The following is a 17,028-nucleotide window of genomic DNA, read 5'->3' on the forward strand; positions in this document are numbered from 1 at the left end:
AAGCCTTATAGGCGAAGGCATCGATGGAGGGTCAGCACAATGCTGCGATGGATATCCAAAGTGTTGCTATGTGCTCAAGGGTATTACGTAGGTAACCGATGGATTTGGGTACCAAAATCCCCTGCTAAACCACCTCTATCAGCTGAAGGCTAGATTACATCCAAAGCAATGAAGCATAGGAGAAAATCTAAGAGAAACTCTAGGTCTTGAGGCAAGAAACCAAACATGAGTGTAATAAGCAGATGTCATACGTAACCATCGAGTGTGCGCAAAAGCCATTAGTGCCCAAAAAGCCTTTGATTTCCCAAGAACATAATATTAGTGAGTTTGGGAATCTCCCAATTCTCAATTTTTGAATACTCAAAAGGTGGCACCCGGATAACATGCCCATAAGTTTCTCAAAACCATATGATGTGACCTATCATTGAAAAGCGCTTGAAAAATGGAATCTATTAAGCTATAGAGCGCTCAATTTGGAGTTATAGTGTTCAAGTTATGATAAATCCAAAGATTTGACCACGTGTCCCAAACTTATGGGAAATTCCCATATTTCCTAATATGGTGTTCAAGAGGATAACATGCATCATGGGAAGAACATTGCTCATGGAAAGGCTGATCGCTCAACAAAGAAAATGGCACAATCGTCTAATAGCCTCGAGCAAATCATTCAGCCAATGCCCAGTCCACCTAAGAGTCCTAGATCTCCTACACCCTCTTTTTCCAAACGGACACACGAAGCACAACATCGGTCGTCAAGGGTGACTGCTCACTCCCAATCTCTATCTTCATCTAAGCTTCCAAATGTCCAAGAGGTGGGACATGACACTAGCCGTAGCTCTCGGCCCAAGGATATGCCTGTGCAACCGAATGTGACTAGATTAACTCATGCTGGATCTACACAGATGAATGCTCAAAGGGCAATACATGACCACTTCCGTTCACCCTAAGGACCTCACACCGCAATCCATTAAGAGTAGTCAGCCCACTGGACTAGCCGCTACTACTTCCAATCAAGGATCACAGTAGTCACAGCCCTTGGCCGTAACAATGCCCGTTATGGAACGTGTCCTTAGTAGTCTACCTGTGGAGGCGTCGCAAACAACCTCCTTGACAACTCTAGCACTTCCAAAGTGCCTAAAGCCTAGACTAGAGGAGTTAAACACAAGGAAATTGACTAAAGAGCTAGACTCTCCAAAAAGGGAGGTAGTTGTACCCTCACAACCTAGCAAGGCTATTCAATAGGCCACAGCTATGTCCCGTGAGGACACATTAGAGAGAGAGAAGGCTGAGGCCCAATAAAGCACATCAACGGTTGACCTAGTCTAGGGTCCTGCATCATTGAGAGATGCACCTTCACTGACCAAGAAAAAGAGGAGAAAAAAATGAAGACAATAGCAGTCACAAGTGGTTGAGGATCCCAAGAACATTGACACCAAGAGCGTTGAAGAGCTCAGAAATAAAGCATCAAGTCCATCCACCAATGATCCCATTGATGCCTCTCCTAATAGCGATGAAAACTCAGACACATCCATATGCTCTAAAAAATCAAAGCAGTCGTTACCATCAATGGTTGCTTGCAACACTCAATCCACCGACAATGGAACTTGCATTGACCAATCAAGAGTGGATACAATGCTGTCACAACAGGGTGACAAACTTATACCAATCACATCCAAGAAGAACCATGATGCAATGACAAAGCCTCAGGAGAAACATGAAAACCCCAAAAGCATAAGAAATCCTAGCATTGGCCAAACTTGCTCGTCTAGGCCTGGGTCCCCCTGCTACGCTAAAGCCCAGGCAAACTCCTAGAACCTTGCATGAGATAGCAAATGAACAAGCCCTCATTGAACATAGAAGTGCCACAGAATGCTTAATCGAGTTGGATGCTAAGCTCAAAGTGTTTGCACGTGTCTACGTCCTGGCAGACATGGGCGCATTCCCTAATGAGCAGCTTGAAGAATACTTGCCATTTCTCTTATCTTGGAAAGAGCAAGAACATCTTGACGAGCAATATAACAGACTCCTGTATGAATGCATGCGACTCATCTCTGACAAGGAAGCCGATGAACTACGCTTAACCGTCACATTCAATTATGTGCTCTGCCAACCAAATCTCTTAGAGATAGAGCAACTAAAGCGACTATCAGAGGGTCGAAGCCAATTTGAACAACGTTGGTGTGAAAACCGCATTGCAATGGCCAAGGAGCCCAGATCATGACAGTCTCAGAGGAGCGATTGGCCAAATGGCAGTCTCAAAGAGACCCAACCTATATGGCACCAACTTCCCTTCGAGTGTGCTGACTGCTATACGGGGTACTGACTTAGCTGAACCTAGCCAAGAAAACTCTCTGTTTGATAAGGTTTTCATTGAGGAGGAGTTACATGTTGCCAATAGACTCGGACAAGGTTCCATGCTACTCGATGTTGCAAAATATCTATCGGTATTGAGTAAGTTGCCATGAGTACTAAATGTGTGTGCCACGCTCCAGTACAATCCAGAGTTCTACAATTGGCTTTTATCCTCATGACGTGACATGGATTCATGGATATGTATATAAATCAACAATGACTTTTGTGACCATGTATAGATATTATCAACATATACAAGCAATAATAGTCAAGCACAGGGAGAAGAGCATGGGGGACATCCCTCTACAACAAACACTTCGCGTCATATGCGCTTGATAACCCACACTATAATCCCTTTCATGCAAATGGTTTTATCCTATATCAAGACCTAATCATTGGTTCGCATTTTGCAGGTCTCCCTGTGTGGAAGACATGGAGCACCTAGGGAAGCTAGCTTATAAAGACGCTCTCCGATGTCGAAGGGAACATGAAGCACAAGCTCCTCCGCCGGTGCGCTACATGCCTACCCTCAAAAGGTATGCAAAGAAACGAGGTCCCAAGTGACACCGCCCCAGACATAGGCCAAAGAATCCCCAAGCTAGGGGAGTAGAAGCTCAAAGAAGCACACAAAGTGTGGCAACACCGATTGTGGAAGCCCCTAACAGATGCTCGGGCACCAGGTGCTCAAAGGCAGAGAGGGCATCACGAGACAAGGAAGAATTCTATGCATTGTTCAAAAGAATTTTAGAAACGGTTGTAGCGAGAGACTACACCATTCAGGTCTTCGCCGACATCTTCCCTGCCCAACCTCACAAGAGCCCCTCACTAGTAGAGCCTCAGTGGCCTGACCACCCGGACTCACCCCGCCTTGTGCAAATAGAGTAGCTCCTATGATATGCAAGCAACTTAACAAAGGCCACCCTGCCATAACTTTTTGTCTTTTGATGGTTAAGGGGACAGACTCCCCACTTGTACACACTCTCCTCACCTATTGCTAATATATGCCGAGTCTTTAACAAGCACTGGAATAGGCAACGCAATCAGCATCATAGGATTTTGAAAAAGTAATATCTTGACATGATTGCATTTGTTCGTTGTACTTGGCGCATGCGACTTGCATGTACTCTCATAATTTGACAAGTGGATGCAGGATGACACAGGTCTTCATGCGAACGTGTTCAATGTCCAAGTCACTGTAAGACCACCAACCTCACAAAGAACCGCGACAAAGCCACGCTGCCGAACGTGAAAAATCACCCTTGCGAGTACCCACATCGCATGGCCCAAAGCATAGTCATGGGCTACACTCTCTTTCTGGGTCAAGCTCTACAGCTGGCTCATGGCAATTGTTACCTCAATTGTACCGACATCGCGTGTCGCAAAGAGGTTTGCAATATCTCATGTGTATCTCCCCATCTCAACAACTATTTCTCTAACAACGAGGCTAGGGCACAATCATCACTGTAATATCTATTTTCTGAGCCTTCGAAGCTTAACATTTTCCAACCCATTGAAAGGCTCATAGCCTCAACGTATTGCAATGGTTGTACTCAAGCAAGTCCACAAAAAAAAGAAAAAAAAAAGAGAAGAAAGAAAGAAAGAAAGAAAAAAGAAAAAAAAGAAAAAGAAAGAGGAAATAAAAAGAAAAAAAAAGGAAAGAAAAAAACATACAAAGCACCCACGATCACAGCACAGCACCTAGGGGTCCTAAAATTAAGTACGACCAATGACCTTGGTCGGTTGGCTCCGTCCCTAGTTCCCTAGCCCTTTAGCATCACCCACAATTATTCAGGGCACATCAAGGGCAGGACATACCTAGGGAGCTTGTCTCGCCTATGGTTAGACCTGTCACCCTAACCCATTCGCACAACTCCCTCTTGCACTCTACCTTAATACCATTGCAATCACTTGTGGTAAGCACTGCACAAATGGCCATGAAAAGTACACCGCCCTCATGAAGCAAGTCCAATAGCTCCCAACTACCGAAAGTGCGGTGTCCTTGTATTCAATTGTGCTACGTCATGCGGTCACAATGCAAATTATGTCTCATACATCTTCACATGTACTTCTTCTCACCATGGATAACTTTGCTTCATCCACACATTGTTACGAGAAACCAGCCGTGCTCTTCTAACTACGTAATATCTAAGTATGCACATGTTACAACTATATATATAATCTCTTACTTGACTTGGGTCTCACCTATATATAGTAACTCTACATCAATATGAATCATTCTTTGGGAGCATGTCTTGTGTATCTCTCTCGTACTCTCTCTCTCTCTTAACATGGTATCAGAGCTATGGATGCGTAGCAACAACAAGGAAGATAAGTTGTTTCATTGTTTATACTTGATTGAATTCTTTGCACAAGTGATGATTTGATACATGAACTTGTCAATCGGAGTTCTGGATCAAAAGTTATGACACTTTAGGATTCAAAACAACAATTCTGCTTGAATCTACGATTCTTTATTTAAAACTATAATTCTAATTACAGTTCGTTAATTCCCAATTACAGTTCATTAATCGCTCGTCTTCGTTAATGATGTTGATTACGACAAGCAAACATCTTGCTATTTTTAGCGATGTTTTATTCTCGTTCACGTTCTTTGTTCGACCAAAATAGCACTTTTCTTAACGTGTCAACTCGTCTTGCACGTTACGTCTCTCTATTTTGGGCTTTCTTTTTAGTAACTCAATACTTTTCGTCGTTCTTACATGCATCTCCCTTTTTTGATTGTCACGCGTCTCAACTACGCTCGTCTTGTTCATGGTTTGCAGATTCTGCGATCTCATCTTATTTGTTTTCTCTCGAAATACAGGCATGGCCAATTGCGTAATTGTTAATAACCAACGTTCGGTTCCCTTCTTCCAAGAACAAGGCTTTCCTGGGTGGAAAGCAAAGATGATGCTAATTCTTGAAGGTGACGAGTTATTTGATATTGTTTTGGGCGACCTGTCTTGCCCAGTTCAACCTATTGATGTGATGAATGACAATTCTCTGATTACTAATGACCCATTATTTGAACAATGGAAATTTGATCATATTAATTGCGTTTGTCGTGACAAAGCGGCTCGTCGTTATATATTATATGTACTTTCCGACTCACTTATGTTGGATGTCTTTCATCTGGAAACCTCTCATGCTATTTGGGAGTATCTTATCTCAACGTTTGAGAAGAAATCAACACCGAAAGTTTATATTTCCAAACTCATTTAAAGAATCTTCAATATAAGGTTGGTACTTCTATGCACTCTCATATCGAGGCTTTTAAAGACATTTTCAATCAGCTTGGTGCTGCCGGTGCTCTTGTTGCTAAAAATCAGATTGTTACTCAACTTCTTCATACCATCAAAGATCCTTTATATGACAATATCATCACTATTTTGTCTAACAAGGATTATATCCACTTTGACAAAGCATGTATATCTCTTATTGAATATTCTCAACGTCATGAGCATCATTTGAAAAAATCTGATGCTATTTTGGTCACTCGCAAACAAAGGGATTTTGATGCTGCTTTTGTTGCTCGCAAGCATCCCGCTTCACGTTTTTAGCAGGGTGGACCCCCTAATCAAGGTGGTAAATCTTCTCATCTTGCTTATCCTAACAAACATTGTTCTTATTGTGATAAGAAAGGCCATGTGGCTTCTGATTGTTGCTGGGCATGTCAATATGATGAGGAGCATGGAGTTACTACAAAGCAACCTCGCTCATCCAAAATCTTTCCTCCTTGTGATTATTGTGCACATACAGATCATCCATCTCATCGTTGTTATAAACCCAGATATGATGAAGAACGTTCTCAAGCTTATATTATTCAAAAAACTACAATTGATGATGATCATACTCATCAGGAGCTCGATTTCGTCCATCATGATATCTCTTCAGAAAAGGTACTTCATGTTCATGATGGTTCTCTACTCATCGCTGATTCAGATACCACTGGAAACATGACATACCAATTGCAATGGCTTCACAATTATCATTCTCTTCCTGTCAAGAAGTTTGTTTACCTTGCGGATGATATGACTTGTCAAGTCAAAGGAGTGGGTGATTTATATCTGGGGACTATTTCATCCACTAGAATATTAAGAGGAGTTCTTCATGTTCCAGATTTGCAAAGAAATCTTATTTCTCTTGCTTGTCTAGTTGATCTTGGTTTGTTTGTTGGCTTTGATCATAATCAATGTCATATAGAGAAAGATGGACATACTATAGAAATGGCTCCTCGACTTGGTAATCTATTTGAGCTATCATTGAACGATACGGTTGCAAATGTTTTTACTGCCCCTGGAGATGCAGATTGCAAAGTATGGCATCAACGATTTGCACACTCCGATTTTGCCAAAATTCTTGATCTTCATCATCATGGTCTTGTGCAAGGTATGGATCTTAAATCTCATCTACGTATGGGAATATGTGAGTATTGTGCACTTGGAAAACACCATCGTTTGCCTTTCCACACTTCTACTTCATCACATTCCTATGCTCTCTTGGATTTGGTTCATACCGATATTTGCGGTCCTTTTCCTGCCTCAAAGTCTCAATATCAATATTTTATAACTTTCATTGATGATTTCTCACGGTACACACATGTCTATCTTCTTCAACATAAGTCTAAGGCTTTATCTATATTTAAACAATACAAGATAAGTGTGGAGCTTCAAACTAGATTCTCTATAAAGACTCTTCGCAGTGACAATGGCGGTGAATATGTATCCAATCTATTTGATGACTTCTGTAAGGATCAAGGTATTCATCATGAGTTTAAAGTTCCTTATTCTCCTCAGTAAAATGGTGTTGCTGAGCACAAAATTTGCACTATTCTTAATAATATACGTTGCATGCTTATACACTCTCGTTTGTCTTGAAAGTTTTGGACTAAAGCACTTCTAACAGCCGTTTTTATTCAAAATCATCTTCCAACAACTGCACCTCTACTAGTAAAATTTCTATAACAATTTGGACAGGGAAGACACCTTCAATCTCTCACATTCGCACATTTGGCTGCATTGCTTATATTCATGTGCCCAAGGACACTCGACATAAGTTGGATCCTCCAGGTTTGAAGGTTATTTTTCTTGGCTATTCAGATCATTCCAAAGGTTACAAATTTTATGATCCTTCTACTCAAAAGGTTATCATTAGTCGTGATGCTATATTTGATGAGAATATTATGGGTGGCACATGGTCGTCACATGTTTCACATGATACATAGTCTTTGCTTAGTGCATTTCCTTACTTGCTTTGTGAGTCTACTAATTCTGATGATCATAAACCTCCTTCACCTCCAAAGAAGATTGATGAAAATTTGGAGATATATGTCGATCTTCCTATTGAGATAGAGCATGGATTCTATTCTATTGAATATGATGTCTTTGATGATGCTATGTCTATCCATGAGGATCCAATATCGTATATGGAAGCTATCAATTGGTCTCAAAGGGATCAATGGCAAGGAGCTATGCAAGCTGAGTACGATTCTTTAATCTCCAAAGGTACATGGATTCTTACTGACTCCCCCCAAATCGTGTTCCTATCAAATGTAAACGGGTTTATAAAACCAAGATCAAAGCTGATGGCTTGTTTGATAAGTTCAAAGCATGACTTGTTGCAAAAGGTTACTCGCAGATTGCAGGAGTAGATTATCAAGAAACATTTTCTCCTGTTGTGCGCTCCACAACTGTTCGTATGCTTTTGGCTTTTGCAACACTATTTGATCTAGAAATTCACCAAATGGATGTGAAAACAACTTTTCTCAATGGAGATCTTGAAGAAGAAATCTATATGGAGCAACCTGAAGGTTTTATGATTGCAAGAAAGGAGCATCTTGTATGTGAGCTTCATCGTGCATTATATGGATTGAAGCAAGCCTCTCGTGCTTGGTATATTAAGATTGATCAGCTCCTCACATCTAAAGGTTTTTTTGCATGTTTTGCTGACCCAAATCTTTACATCAAAAGGGAGGACAAATGTTTTATTATTCTTTCTCTATATGTTGATGATACTATTCTTGTGTCAAATAATATTGCTTTCTCGGATGCTATGAAGAAGCTTTTATCGACTGCATTTAAAATGGTGGATCTTGGTGAGATACATTCTTGTTTGGGTATTCAAGTTCAACGACACCGACAAGAAGGCATTCTTCTTTTTCACCAGACAAAGTTTATTAATGATATTGTTGAGAAGTTTGGGTTGACAAATGCACACTCTGCCAACACTTCCATTCTTTCAAGCTCTACCAAGGCTAACTTTTTGGGGCAGTATCTTTCTTCCCCTTCTACTATTCATTGTAGTGTTGCAAAACGTATTCTTAAGTACCTCAAGGGTACTAAGGAGTTTGGTCTTATTTATCGTTGTTGAGAGGATTCTTCTTTATCTTCTTCAACTTCTCTTGATCTTATTGGATATACAGATGTTGATTGGGCAAGCTCACATTTATCCATGCGATCTACAAGTGGGAATTATCTCTTTGTAAATGGATGTTTGGTTTCTTGGTCTAGCAAGAAACAACGATGTGTTGCGGTTTCTACAACTGAGGTCGAATATGCTGCTGCATCATTAGCAGCTCACGAGCTAGTTTGGCTTCGACAACTACTTGCAGATTTGGGATATCCTTCATCATCTAGTACACCTCTTCGATGTGATAACCAAAGTGCTATTAGTCTTACCAAAGACTATATACAACATAGTAAATCAAAGCATATTGCTATTCATTATCATTATGTTTGACATGAAGTCAAGAAAGGTTCCATTATGGTGGAGCATTGTCCTAGTGATCAAATGGTTGCAGACATCTTCACAAAAGCTCTTAGTGAAGCTCGCTTTAGCTCATTAAGACATGCACTTGGTATTGTTCCAAGTTCTTGTCTCATTGATTGAGGCATGTATCATTGTATTCAAGAAAACTTTATAGTAAATCATTTTTGTATCGTAGGTATGTGTAGGGGCTCGGGTTTTTCCATTGTTCTCCCCAAGGGTTTTTTCACTCGTAGCCAGAGACCTTTGTTTGAGTGGGGATGTTACAACTATATATATCATCTCTCACTTGACTTGGGTCTTGCCTATATATACTCACCTATATATACTAACTCTATATCAATATGAATCATTCTTTGGGAGCATGTCTTGTGTATCTCTCTCGTACTCTCCCTCTCTCTAAACATGGCCCCTGGTCCTTGTTAACTACAATATAGCGCCATGGCTTTCCACCAAGAAAGGACACCTTTTGCTCAGCTTGCTTGTGCCTGGACGATACAAAGTCAAGAATATGGATGTCTACCTCTCTCCACTAATTGATGAGCTAAAGGAGTTGTGGGAGGGAATTGTATTGGAGGACATGAGCAAACATATTGGTAGGCGATCCGCAACTATAAGGGCAATTCTTATGTGGACCATGTATGACTTTCCAGGTTATGGAGAATGCTCTTGTAAAGCATGTTTTCTTATTTTGCTAGTTTTCTTTGAGTGATGTTGGTATTATGACATGCCTCATTGTACATGTGTGTTCTGCAGGGCTAATCACATCAGGTTACCATGCATGTCCTCTGTGTGGACCAAGGTTGGATTCCCCTATGTCAAAATCTATGAAGAAGATGGTATTTAAGGAACATCGGGCTTTTTTGCCAGAGGGTCATGTCATGAGAGAAGGATTTCTTGGTTGCCCTCCTGTGAGAATGAACGCACTGAGCTGGTTTGATCGCAGGATGGTGGACCAAGACTCGCTTCCCAGTGGAATGTGATGCTTCTCAATTTTCTATGAGCTGACTTATTGGGAAAAACTGAAGATTAAACACCTTTTAGATCCCATGCACATTTTTAAGAATGTGGGTAGCTTGCTATGGGACCACCTCACTGGGCAGCGAGACACACTAGGAGCGAGGATGGATTTGAAAGCAGTGGGAAAGATGGAACCATATTGGCCTGTAAGTGGTGTCGACGGTCGAGTGCAATTGCCGCACGCTCCTTGGGTTTTGTCTGGCAATGAAGTGCGATGAGTAAAGGAAAACATCAAGTCCTTTCGCACGCTGATTGGCCTAATGCATTCTCTCAAGACAGCATTCACAAAGGATGACCAACTGACAGGACTCAAATCCCATGATTGGCATAAGATGTGTCAGGTATGTACGGTATGAGGCTGTGTATGGCATGATTCTGCATATTAGATTTCAGAATCTCTGTTTGTTTATACACAATGTTATGATCATGGTTTTCACAGTTTGTATTGCCGATCGCAATCGCGGGGTCTCTGACATGGGAAGTATGGACATCCATTTACAAATTATCCGAGTTGGTTCAGTTTCTCTCCCAAAAAGAGATTCACACATCATTGATTGAATCTGCGAAATGCATGGCAGTAGAGATTGCTTGTCTTTTGGAGAAGTATCTTCCGACTAGTATGCTCACGATAAAAACCCATCTTCTAGTGCATATTGTAGATGAATTGTAGGTTGCAGGTCCAATCCATACTCGATGGATGTTTTTCATTGAACGGTTCATGAAGACCTTAAAGGGATTTATGCGACAACGGGCTCGTCCTAAGGGTAGCATGGCTGAAGGTTGGTTAGTGTCAAAGGCCTTGGTGTACATTTCTGAGTGGTTGTCCACTGTGGACCGAGACAAAGGCTTGATATGGTCACTTGAGGAGGATGATCGTCTGAATGGAGATGTCCTAGTGGGAAACGGAATAGAGAAGAAGATGGACGCATCCATGGAGTCCAAGGTGAACCGATTTTGTATGCTGCATAATGCTACGATGGAGAAGTGGCTACAATTGTATGAGGATGCTCGCGCTGAGTGAGAGTCTGCAAGATCTGACTTTCGACGGGGAGCATGCGGCAACGGCCCATTCGATATCCGAAGGGCTTAGAGGAGATGCCTCTACTCATGTCCACTAGATGGCTACATGAGGCCCTAACCAAAGCATCTCAAGATGGAGAAACAGTTACTAAAGAAGAGTGGGACTTCTCACGTGGATGGAATCCCAAGGTATGCAATCCCAAGAAATTACAATCTATACTGCAAATCGCAACTAATATACTTGTTCTTCTCCCAGTATAAGGTGCCATCTATACGACATTTCAAAGTAGAGCACATCGACAAGTTACGCTCGACAATGGATTGTGGAGTGATGGCAAAGTTTGAACAGGAAAGCCGACGATGTGCCACAGATGCAAACTATGTAGTTGTAGAGATGGAGTATTTCGGATGTTTAGAGAGTATCCTTGCAGTGGACTATCAAAGTTTCTCCATTACCATATTTTATGTGCAATGGTTAAAGGTTACTCTCGAAGGAGCAGGTGCAACTGTTCGGTGAGGGCTGAGTGGCTTTGTTGAGATTGACTCAACAAAGAAGTGGACCGATTTGAGTGATACATTTGTTTTGCCAAATCACTGTGAGCAGGTAAGCGTCCCTAATACTTGATGCGCTTTAGCAATCTCAAAGTGGACTTTTATACTAATCATAATATGGATCAGGTCATTTTTTTCCCTAATCCGCAACAACCTCAATGGTGGTATGTCATTCCCATGACATCTAGGAGTATCCCAATGTTTGCCCGAACCCCCATACCGATCGTAGAAGAGACACCTTTAATAGTGGCAATGATAGAAGGCATACAAGAAACTAGGATGAAATGCCTGGAGGACCAAGACATCTCACCTATGGAGATAGAGGATGGGTTTTTTGAAAATGAAGCAGAGTCCTTATTTTGTGGAGAATTTTGTATAGACCTTCCGGTGTATATTGAGCTATGTCAAGATGAGATTGTGGAACCCTAAACAAAAGTGACTCGATCAAAACGTTCCTCCCACTACATCATGTCCACTTTTTGCAAATCGGTTAGGACAGTTTGTATGTTTTTGGAGTATCGTATTTTGTATTATCTAATTTTTATTATTATTTTAAAATGAATTCTTACAAATTAAGTCTTAGTTTTATTATGTCTTGCAATTCATTATCAGATTGACTTATTTTTCCTTGTATGTGCAGGTTTAGGATTTGGGCACGGACAGCAGGATAAGCTGGGATTTTACAGACGACAACATCGACGTGATGCTAGCGCATTTCTCATTGGAGCAGCTAGCACGGGTCAGAGATAGAGCCGATGAATAGCTTTCCCATTCCACCTCAGCACGATCAGTAGACTCTACACGGTCCGATGCGTCGCTCTCCAGTAGGCGCAGTCGTAGGTCTCGCTTTGCTTCAGAGTCATGTGGTTGATGAGGAGGTAGCTCCTGTTATGGGGACGCGGATGCAGTCTCCCCCACTCACATTGCCACTAGGGAGTCAACACCGTCTTTCACTGGCGGTGGCGGGCAGACGTCTACTGCTCCCACTCCTTCAGGCACCCCACCGATCACTCCCACTCCTTCACGCACCCCACCGATCACTCCCAGGGCCGACAAGAAGTACACGAAACCCACTCCTCCAGGTATGTATTTTCGCATGAAGATTTTCGCAGTAGCACTTATCAATTCAAATTGTGTTTAACACATTTGTATTAATGTCTTGAAAGTATCCGTTTGCAAAATCTTGCAAGTTACTCGTATCTCATAGATAAGGCCTCTGGCCATTTATACATGAATGATGATGGAAAAGCTGTCATCTCTAGAATGCATGAGTTGTGCCAACAAGTATTTTGGCACAACATTACAGACAAGTGGAAGGAGATCCCAGATGCCAGTAAGGAGTACATAATCGATACATTGTATCGAGAGTTCCCTTAGCCCTCTAGCAATGATAGATTTTCGAGAGGGTGGATGATGATGCGTATGCGTGACTATCAGTTGCATAGGCAGTCTGATGCACACGAAGCAATCAAGCAGGGGAAATCGAAGCCGGAGTGGCTGGATACAGAGGATTGGAGTAATCTCTAGGATGAGGCAACATCCACTCCAAACAAGTGAAAGCAGCAGAAGGATGCAGCAAAGGCATGCTTGGACGCAGGATTGATGCATCACCTTGGTAATGGCGGCCACGCAACATTCGTGACAGATTTTGTAAGTATTAATAGGGTAGAGTACTCTAATTTAATGACATCCATGTTGATGTATGTATTTTGAACATGAATCTCAAGTACGTTTTTTTTCAATGTTTGTGTGCCACAACAAGGTTTTACGAATCGCGACCCGACTGCACTTGAGGTAACATATGGGGAGAAGCATGGCTTGAGTGCCCTGATCGAGAAGCTCTATGCTCGCGAAGGACCACTAAGTAGTAATAAATATCATTCCTAATTTGAGAAATCTGTCATTATATGTCAGTTTGTATTTGGTACTCACAATTATATATGCATTTGCTGTTGCAGACTCCCTTCGATATGCCACTACAGTGATATGAGTTTTCTGATGCCTCCCCATCTTGTATTATGTATGGCATTATGGCCTCTATCCTCCATATGTAATAGCAAAGTATATATGATTTGGACTTCTATCTTGTAGCATGACTCCATATTTGCTTTGTCGCAGTAGCACTTCTCAATTTAAGTTCTATTATTTTATTTATCAATGCAATGCACATTTCTATTAATTAATGTCATAAAGGTCCTTGTTTGCAAAGTCTTGTAATTATTTGGGATCGATTGTCTAACTTCTTTGACAGCAAGAATTGTCTCTTAGCCCTATGTGGCTCTAACTATGGCAGGGCTGCATCTGCAACTCTGCCACAAAAAAAAATTTATTCTCTCTAACCATCGGTATCAGCGTCGGAAAAGTATTCTGCAATCGTCGGTATTAGCATCGAAAATTTACTGTAACCGTCGCTATTTTTGTCGGTATTAGCGTCGGTATGTGCGTCGCTAAATAGCGACGCACATACCGACGATTTTCTAGCGACGTTAATACCGATGCTAATACCGACGACGAGGAAAATTTTTATATATAAAGAAAACATTGTTATAGACATCGTTATAGCATGTATATGTTGTAGTGATTTTCCCTGAGGAACTCAAGGTATTTATTGATGATTTAGGGGTGGCCACCGTGAGAAAAAGGCAGTTGATTATTTTATGAAAATGTTTTGAGTGATGCAAACAATTTTGCATAGCTCTCAATCCGAGGAAGTGCATTTCTAGCATACCTTATGGGCTCCTACTAGGCCATGTAGTTAGCTCGGTAGGGATTGCGACGGATCCTGAAAAGATCAAAGCTATAGTCACCATGAGTCTGCCACATACCCCCAAAGAAGTCCATAGATTTCTGTTGTCAGTTGGATCTTATCGATGGTTCATAAATGCTTTGGCAAAAAGAACATTGGCAATGACAAATCTAATATCCTTTAACTATTTATTTATGTGGAGTGACCCTTGTAAGGAGGCTTTCGAGGATGTAAAGCAAAAACTGGCAAGAGCACCTGTGCTAAAAGCACCAAAGACGGGTGAAATTTTTTATATCTTTTCAACAGCTACAATGCATAGCATTAGTTGTTGTTTAGCGCAGATGTGGGAAGAGAAGTGGTATCACCCAATTGATTTTGCTAGTCGAAAGTTGGGTGTATCCAAAATTAATTATACTTATATGGAAAAGTTGTGCCTTGGGATGGTCTTTGCAGCTAAAAAATTCAGGCACTACATCCTTTATGAGAAGGTTATCATATATACAAAGGCAGAAGGGCTATGACTGTTGATGAACAAATTATAGTCACCTGTTCCTGTACCAAAGTGGTTAATCACTTTGCAGGAGTTTGACATTGAGGTTAAGAGCAAGCCACCTAGGTTTCAAGGTATCGTAGAGTGCCTTGTGGACTTTGGGGAGCCAAAGGAAGCTCTGGCTAAAGGCAGTGATTGGGACTCATTGTTCAAGATTGACAGGGCATCTATTCCCTCATGGTATGTGGCAATAACACATTATCTGTTGACGGGAGAGACTACAGATGGTCTATCAAAGTAAGAAAAGTGAAAGATCAAGAAGCAAGCTTTAAAATTCACAATAATGGCAAGCACATTGTATCGGCAAGGGGTAGACGATATCTACCACCGATGTGTAATGCTTGATGAGGTCCCTTTCATCTTAGAAGAGTGCCATGACTCTACTTGCGGAGGTCATTTCATTGGGTGGCTAACTGGGCAAAAAGCCTTAAGGACGGGATATTGGTAGCCGACCATTTTCTAGGATGTATTCTAGGTTAAAAGATGTGACATTTGTCAAGGACATGATAGCCGAGAGAATAGGAAACAACAACTCACTCCTATTATGGCGATCCTTCCATTCGAGAAGTGGGGGATCGACTTTGTGGGCACTATTACTCCATCGTCCACTACACAGAAAAGATATATTATAGTAGCAACTGATTATTTTACTGTGTGTTCGGAAGCACGTGCACGGAAAGACGATGCAAAGGAAACCACCAGTTTCCCATTGGAGCAAATAGTACATCAATTTGGTCCACCAAAAGAAATAGTATCAAACCGTGGAACCCATTTTTTGACCAAGGTGATTAAAAGCCTGACTTAAGCATGAAAAATTCAGCATAATAAGACAACCCCCTATAATCAGCAAGAAAATGGATAAATTGAAAGTACCAATAAGCATCTTGTGGGTATCCTATCCAAGATAGTCTCCAAAAAGAATAAGTCCACAGCTGATCCCATCTAGTAAAGCCCTTACTAGCTGATCTACAGTGAGCAGAATTTAAGAATAAGGTTAATCTTAATAAGATAAAACCTTATTTTTTTTTAGTATGCTAACATGCTAAATGCATTGCAGGTCCATGCTAAGGCTGATTTGAGACCTGCACGAGAGCTTAAACTGGTTGATGGGGCGGTTAATTCCTTATTTGGAGCACCCATATCTCAAGCAAAGATATCATCAGAGAAAGCTCATCTGGTGGAGTAAACGCTTTAAAGTGGTTGAGCAAGACGACAATACATTCATTTGGGAGATTAAGGTCACTATTTGCAGATTTTGATGAGCGTCCCTGTAGTCTTTAATGGCGAAGGTGGGATGGAGCCGTCAATTCATTCTCTCAATATGTTGAATTTTGACTATCATAATTACGAATAGGGGAGTTCTGGATGGCTCGCTATGTAAACCCATTACGTACACATTATACTTTGATGGGGCGTTCATGGGTCCTAATAAAAAAAGGAGTGTTGGAGTAGTTATCCGAGATCCCTGATGTAGAGTTACAATGAAATTAGCTGCCTATCTCAGGGTAGGATTCACTAACAACATGGCGGAACATAAATCCATGATTATGGGATTGAATGTTGCCAAGAAAGGTGGTATTCGATAGTTGTTAGTAAAAGGGGATTCACAAACTGATCTTAAATCAACTCAATGAGACATATACAATCCGGAATCCTATCCTTCGTATGGATCATCGAACTGCTATAACCCTACTTGATGAATTTGAGAGCGTATCTCTTCAGTTAATTCCACGTTCTTGGAATCAGTTTGCAAAATCACTAGCCAATTTTGCTTATGAAGAGGACCTCTTCTTCAACTGTGGTCCTAGTCCGGATGTTGCTCTTGATAATGAGATAGGACATGGTCACGTGTGGGGAATGTTATCAGACCATGCATTATATGACAGGCGATAGTTGATTTGGGTAATGCAAAGAGTAGCCGAGACCCATCTACCACTATTATCCTACGCCCATAGGTTGGTCAGACAACATGTTATGCATACGCCTCTTGCTATATATGGAGGAGGTATGGATGACAACTTGA

The sequence above is a fragment of the Lygodium microphyllum genome, chromosome 5 (genome assembly GCF_053477565.2).
Source record: "Lygodium microphyllum isolate KBCC chromosome 5, Lygodium_microphyllum_v1.1.10, whole genome shotgun sequence".
Taxonomy (NCBI): Eukaryota; Viridiplantae; Streptophyta; class Polypodiopsida; order Schizaeales; family Lygodiaceae; genus Lygodium; species Lygodium microphyllum.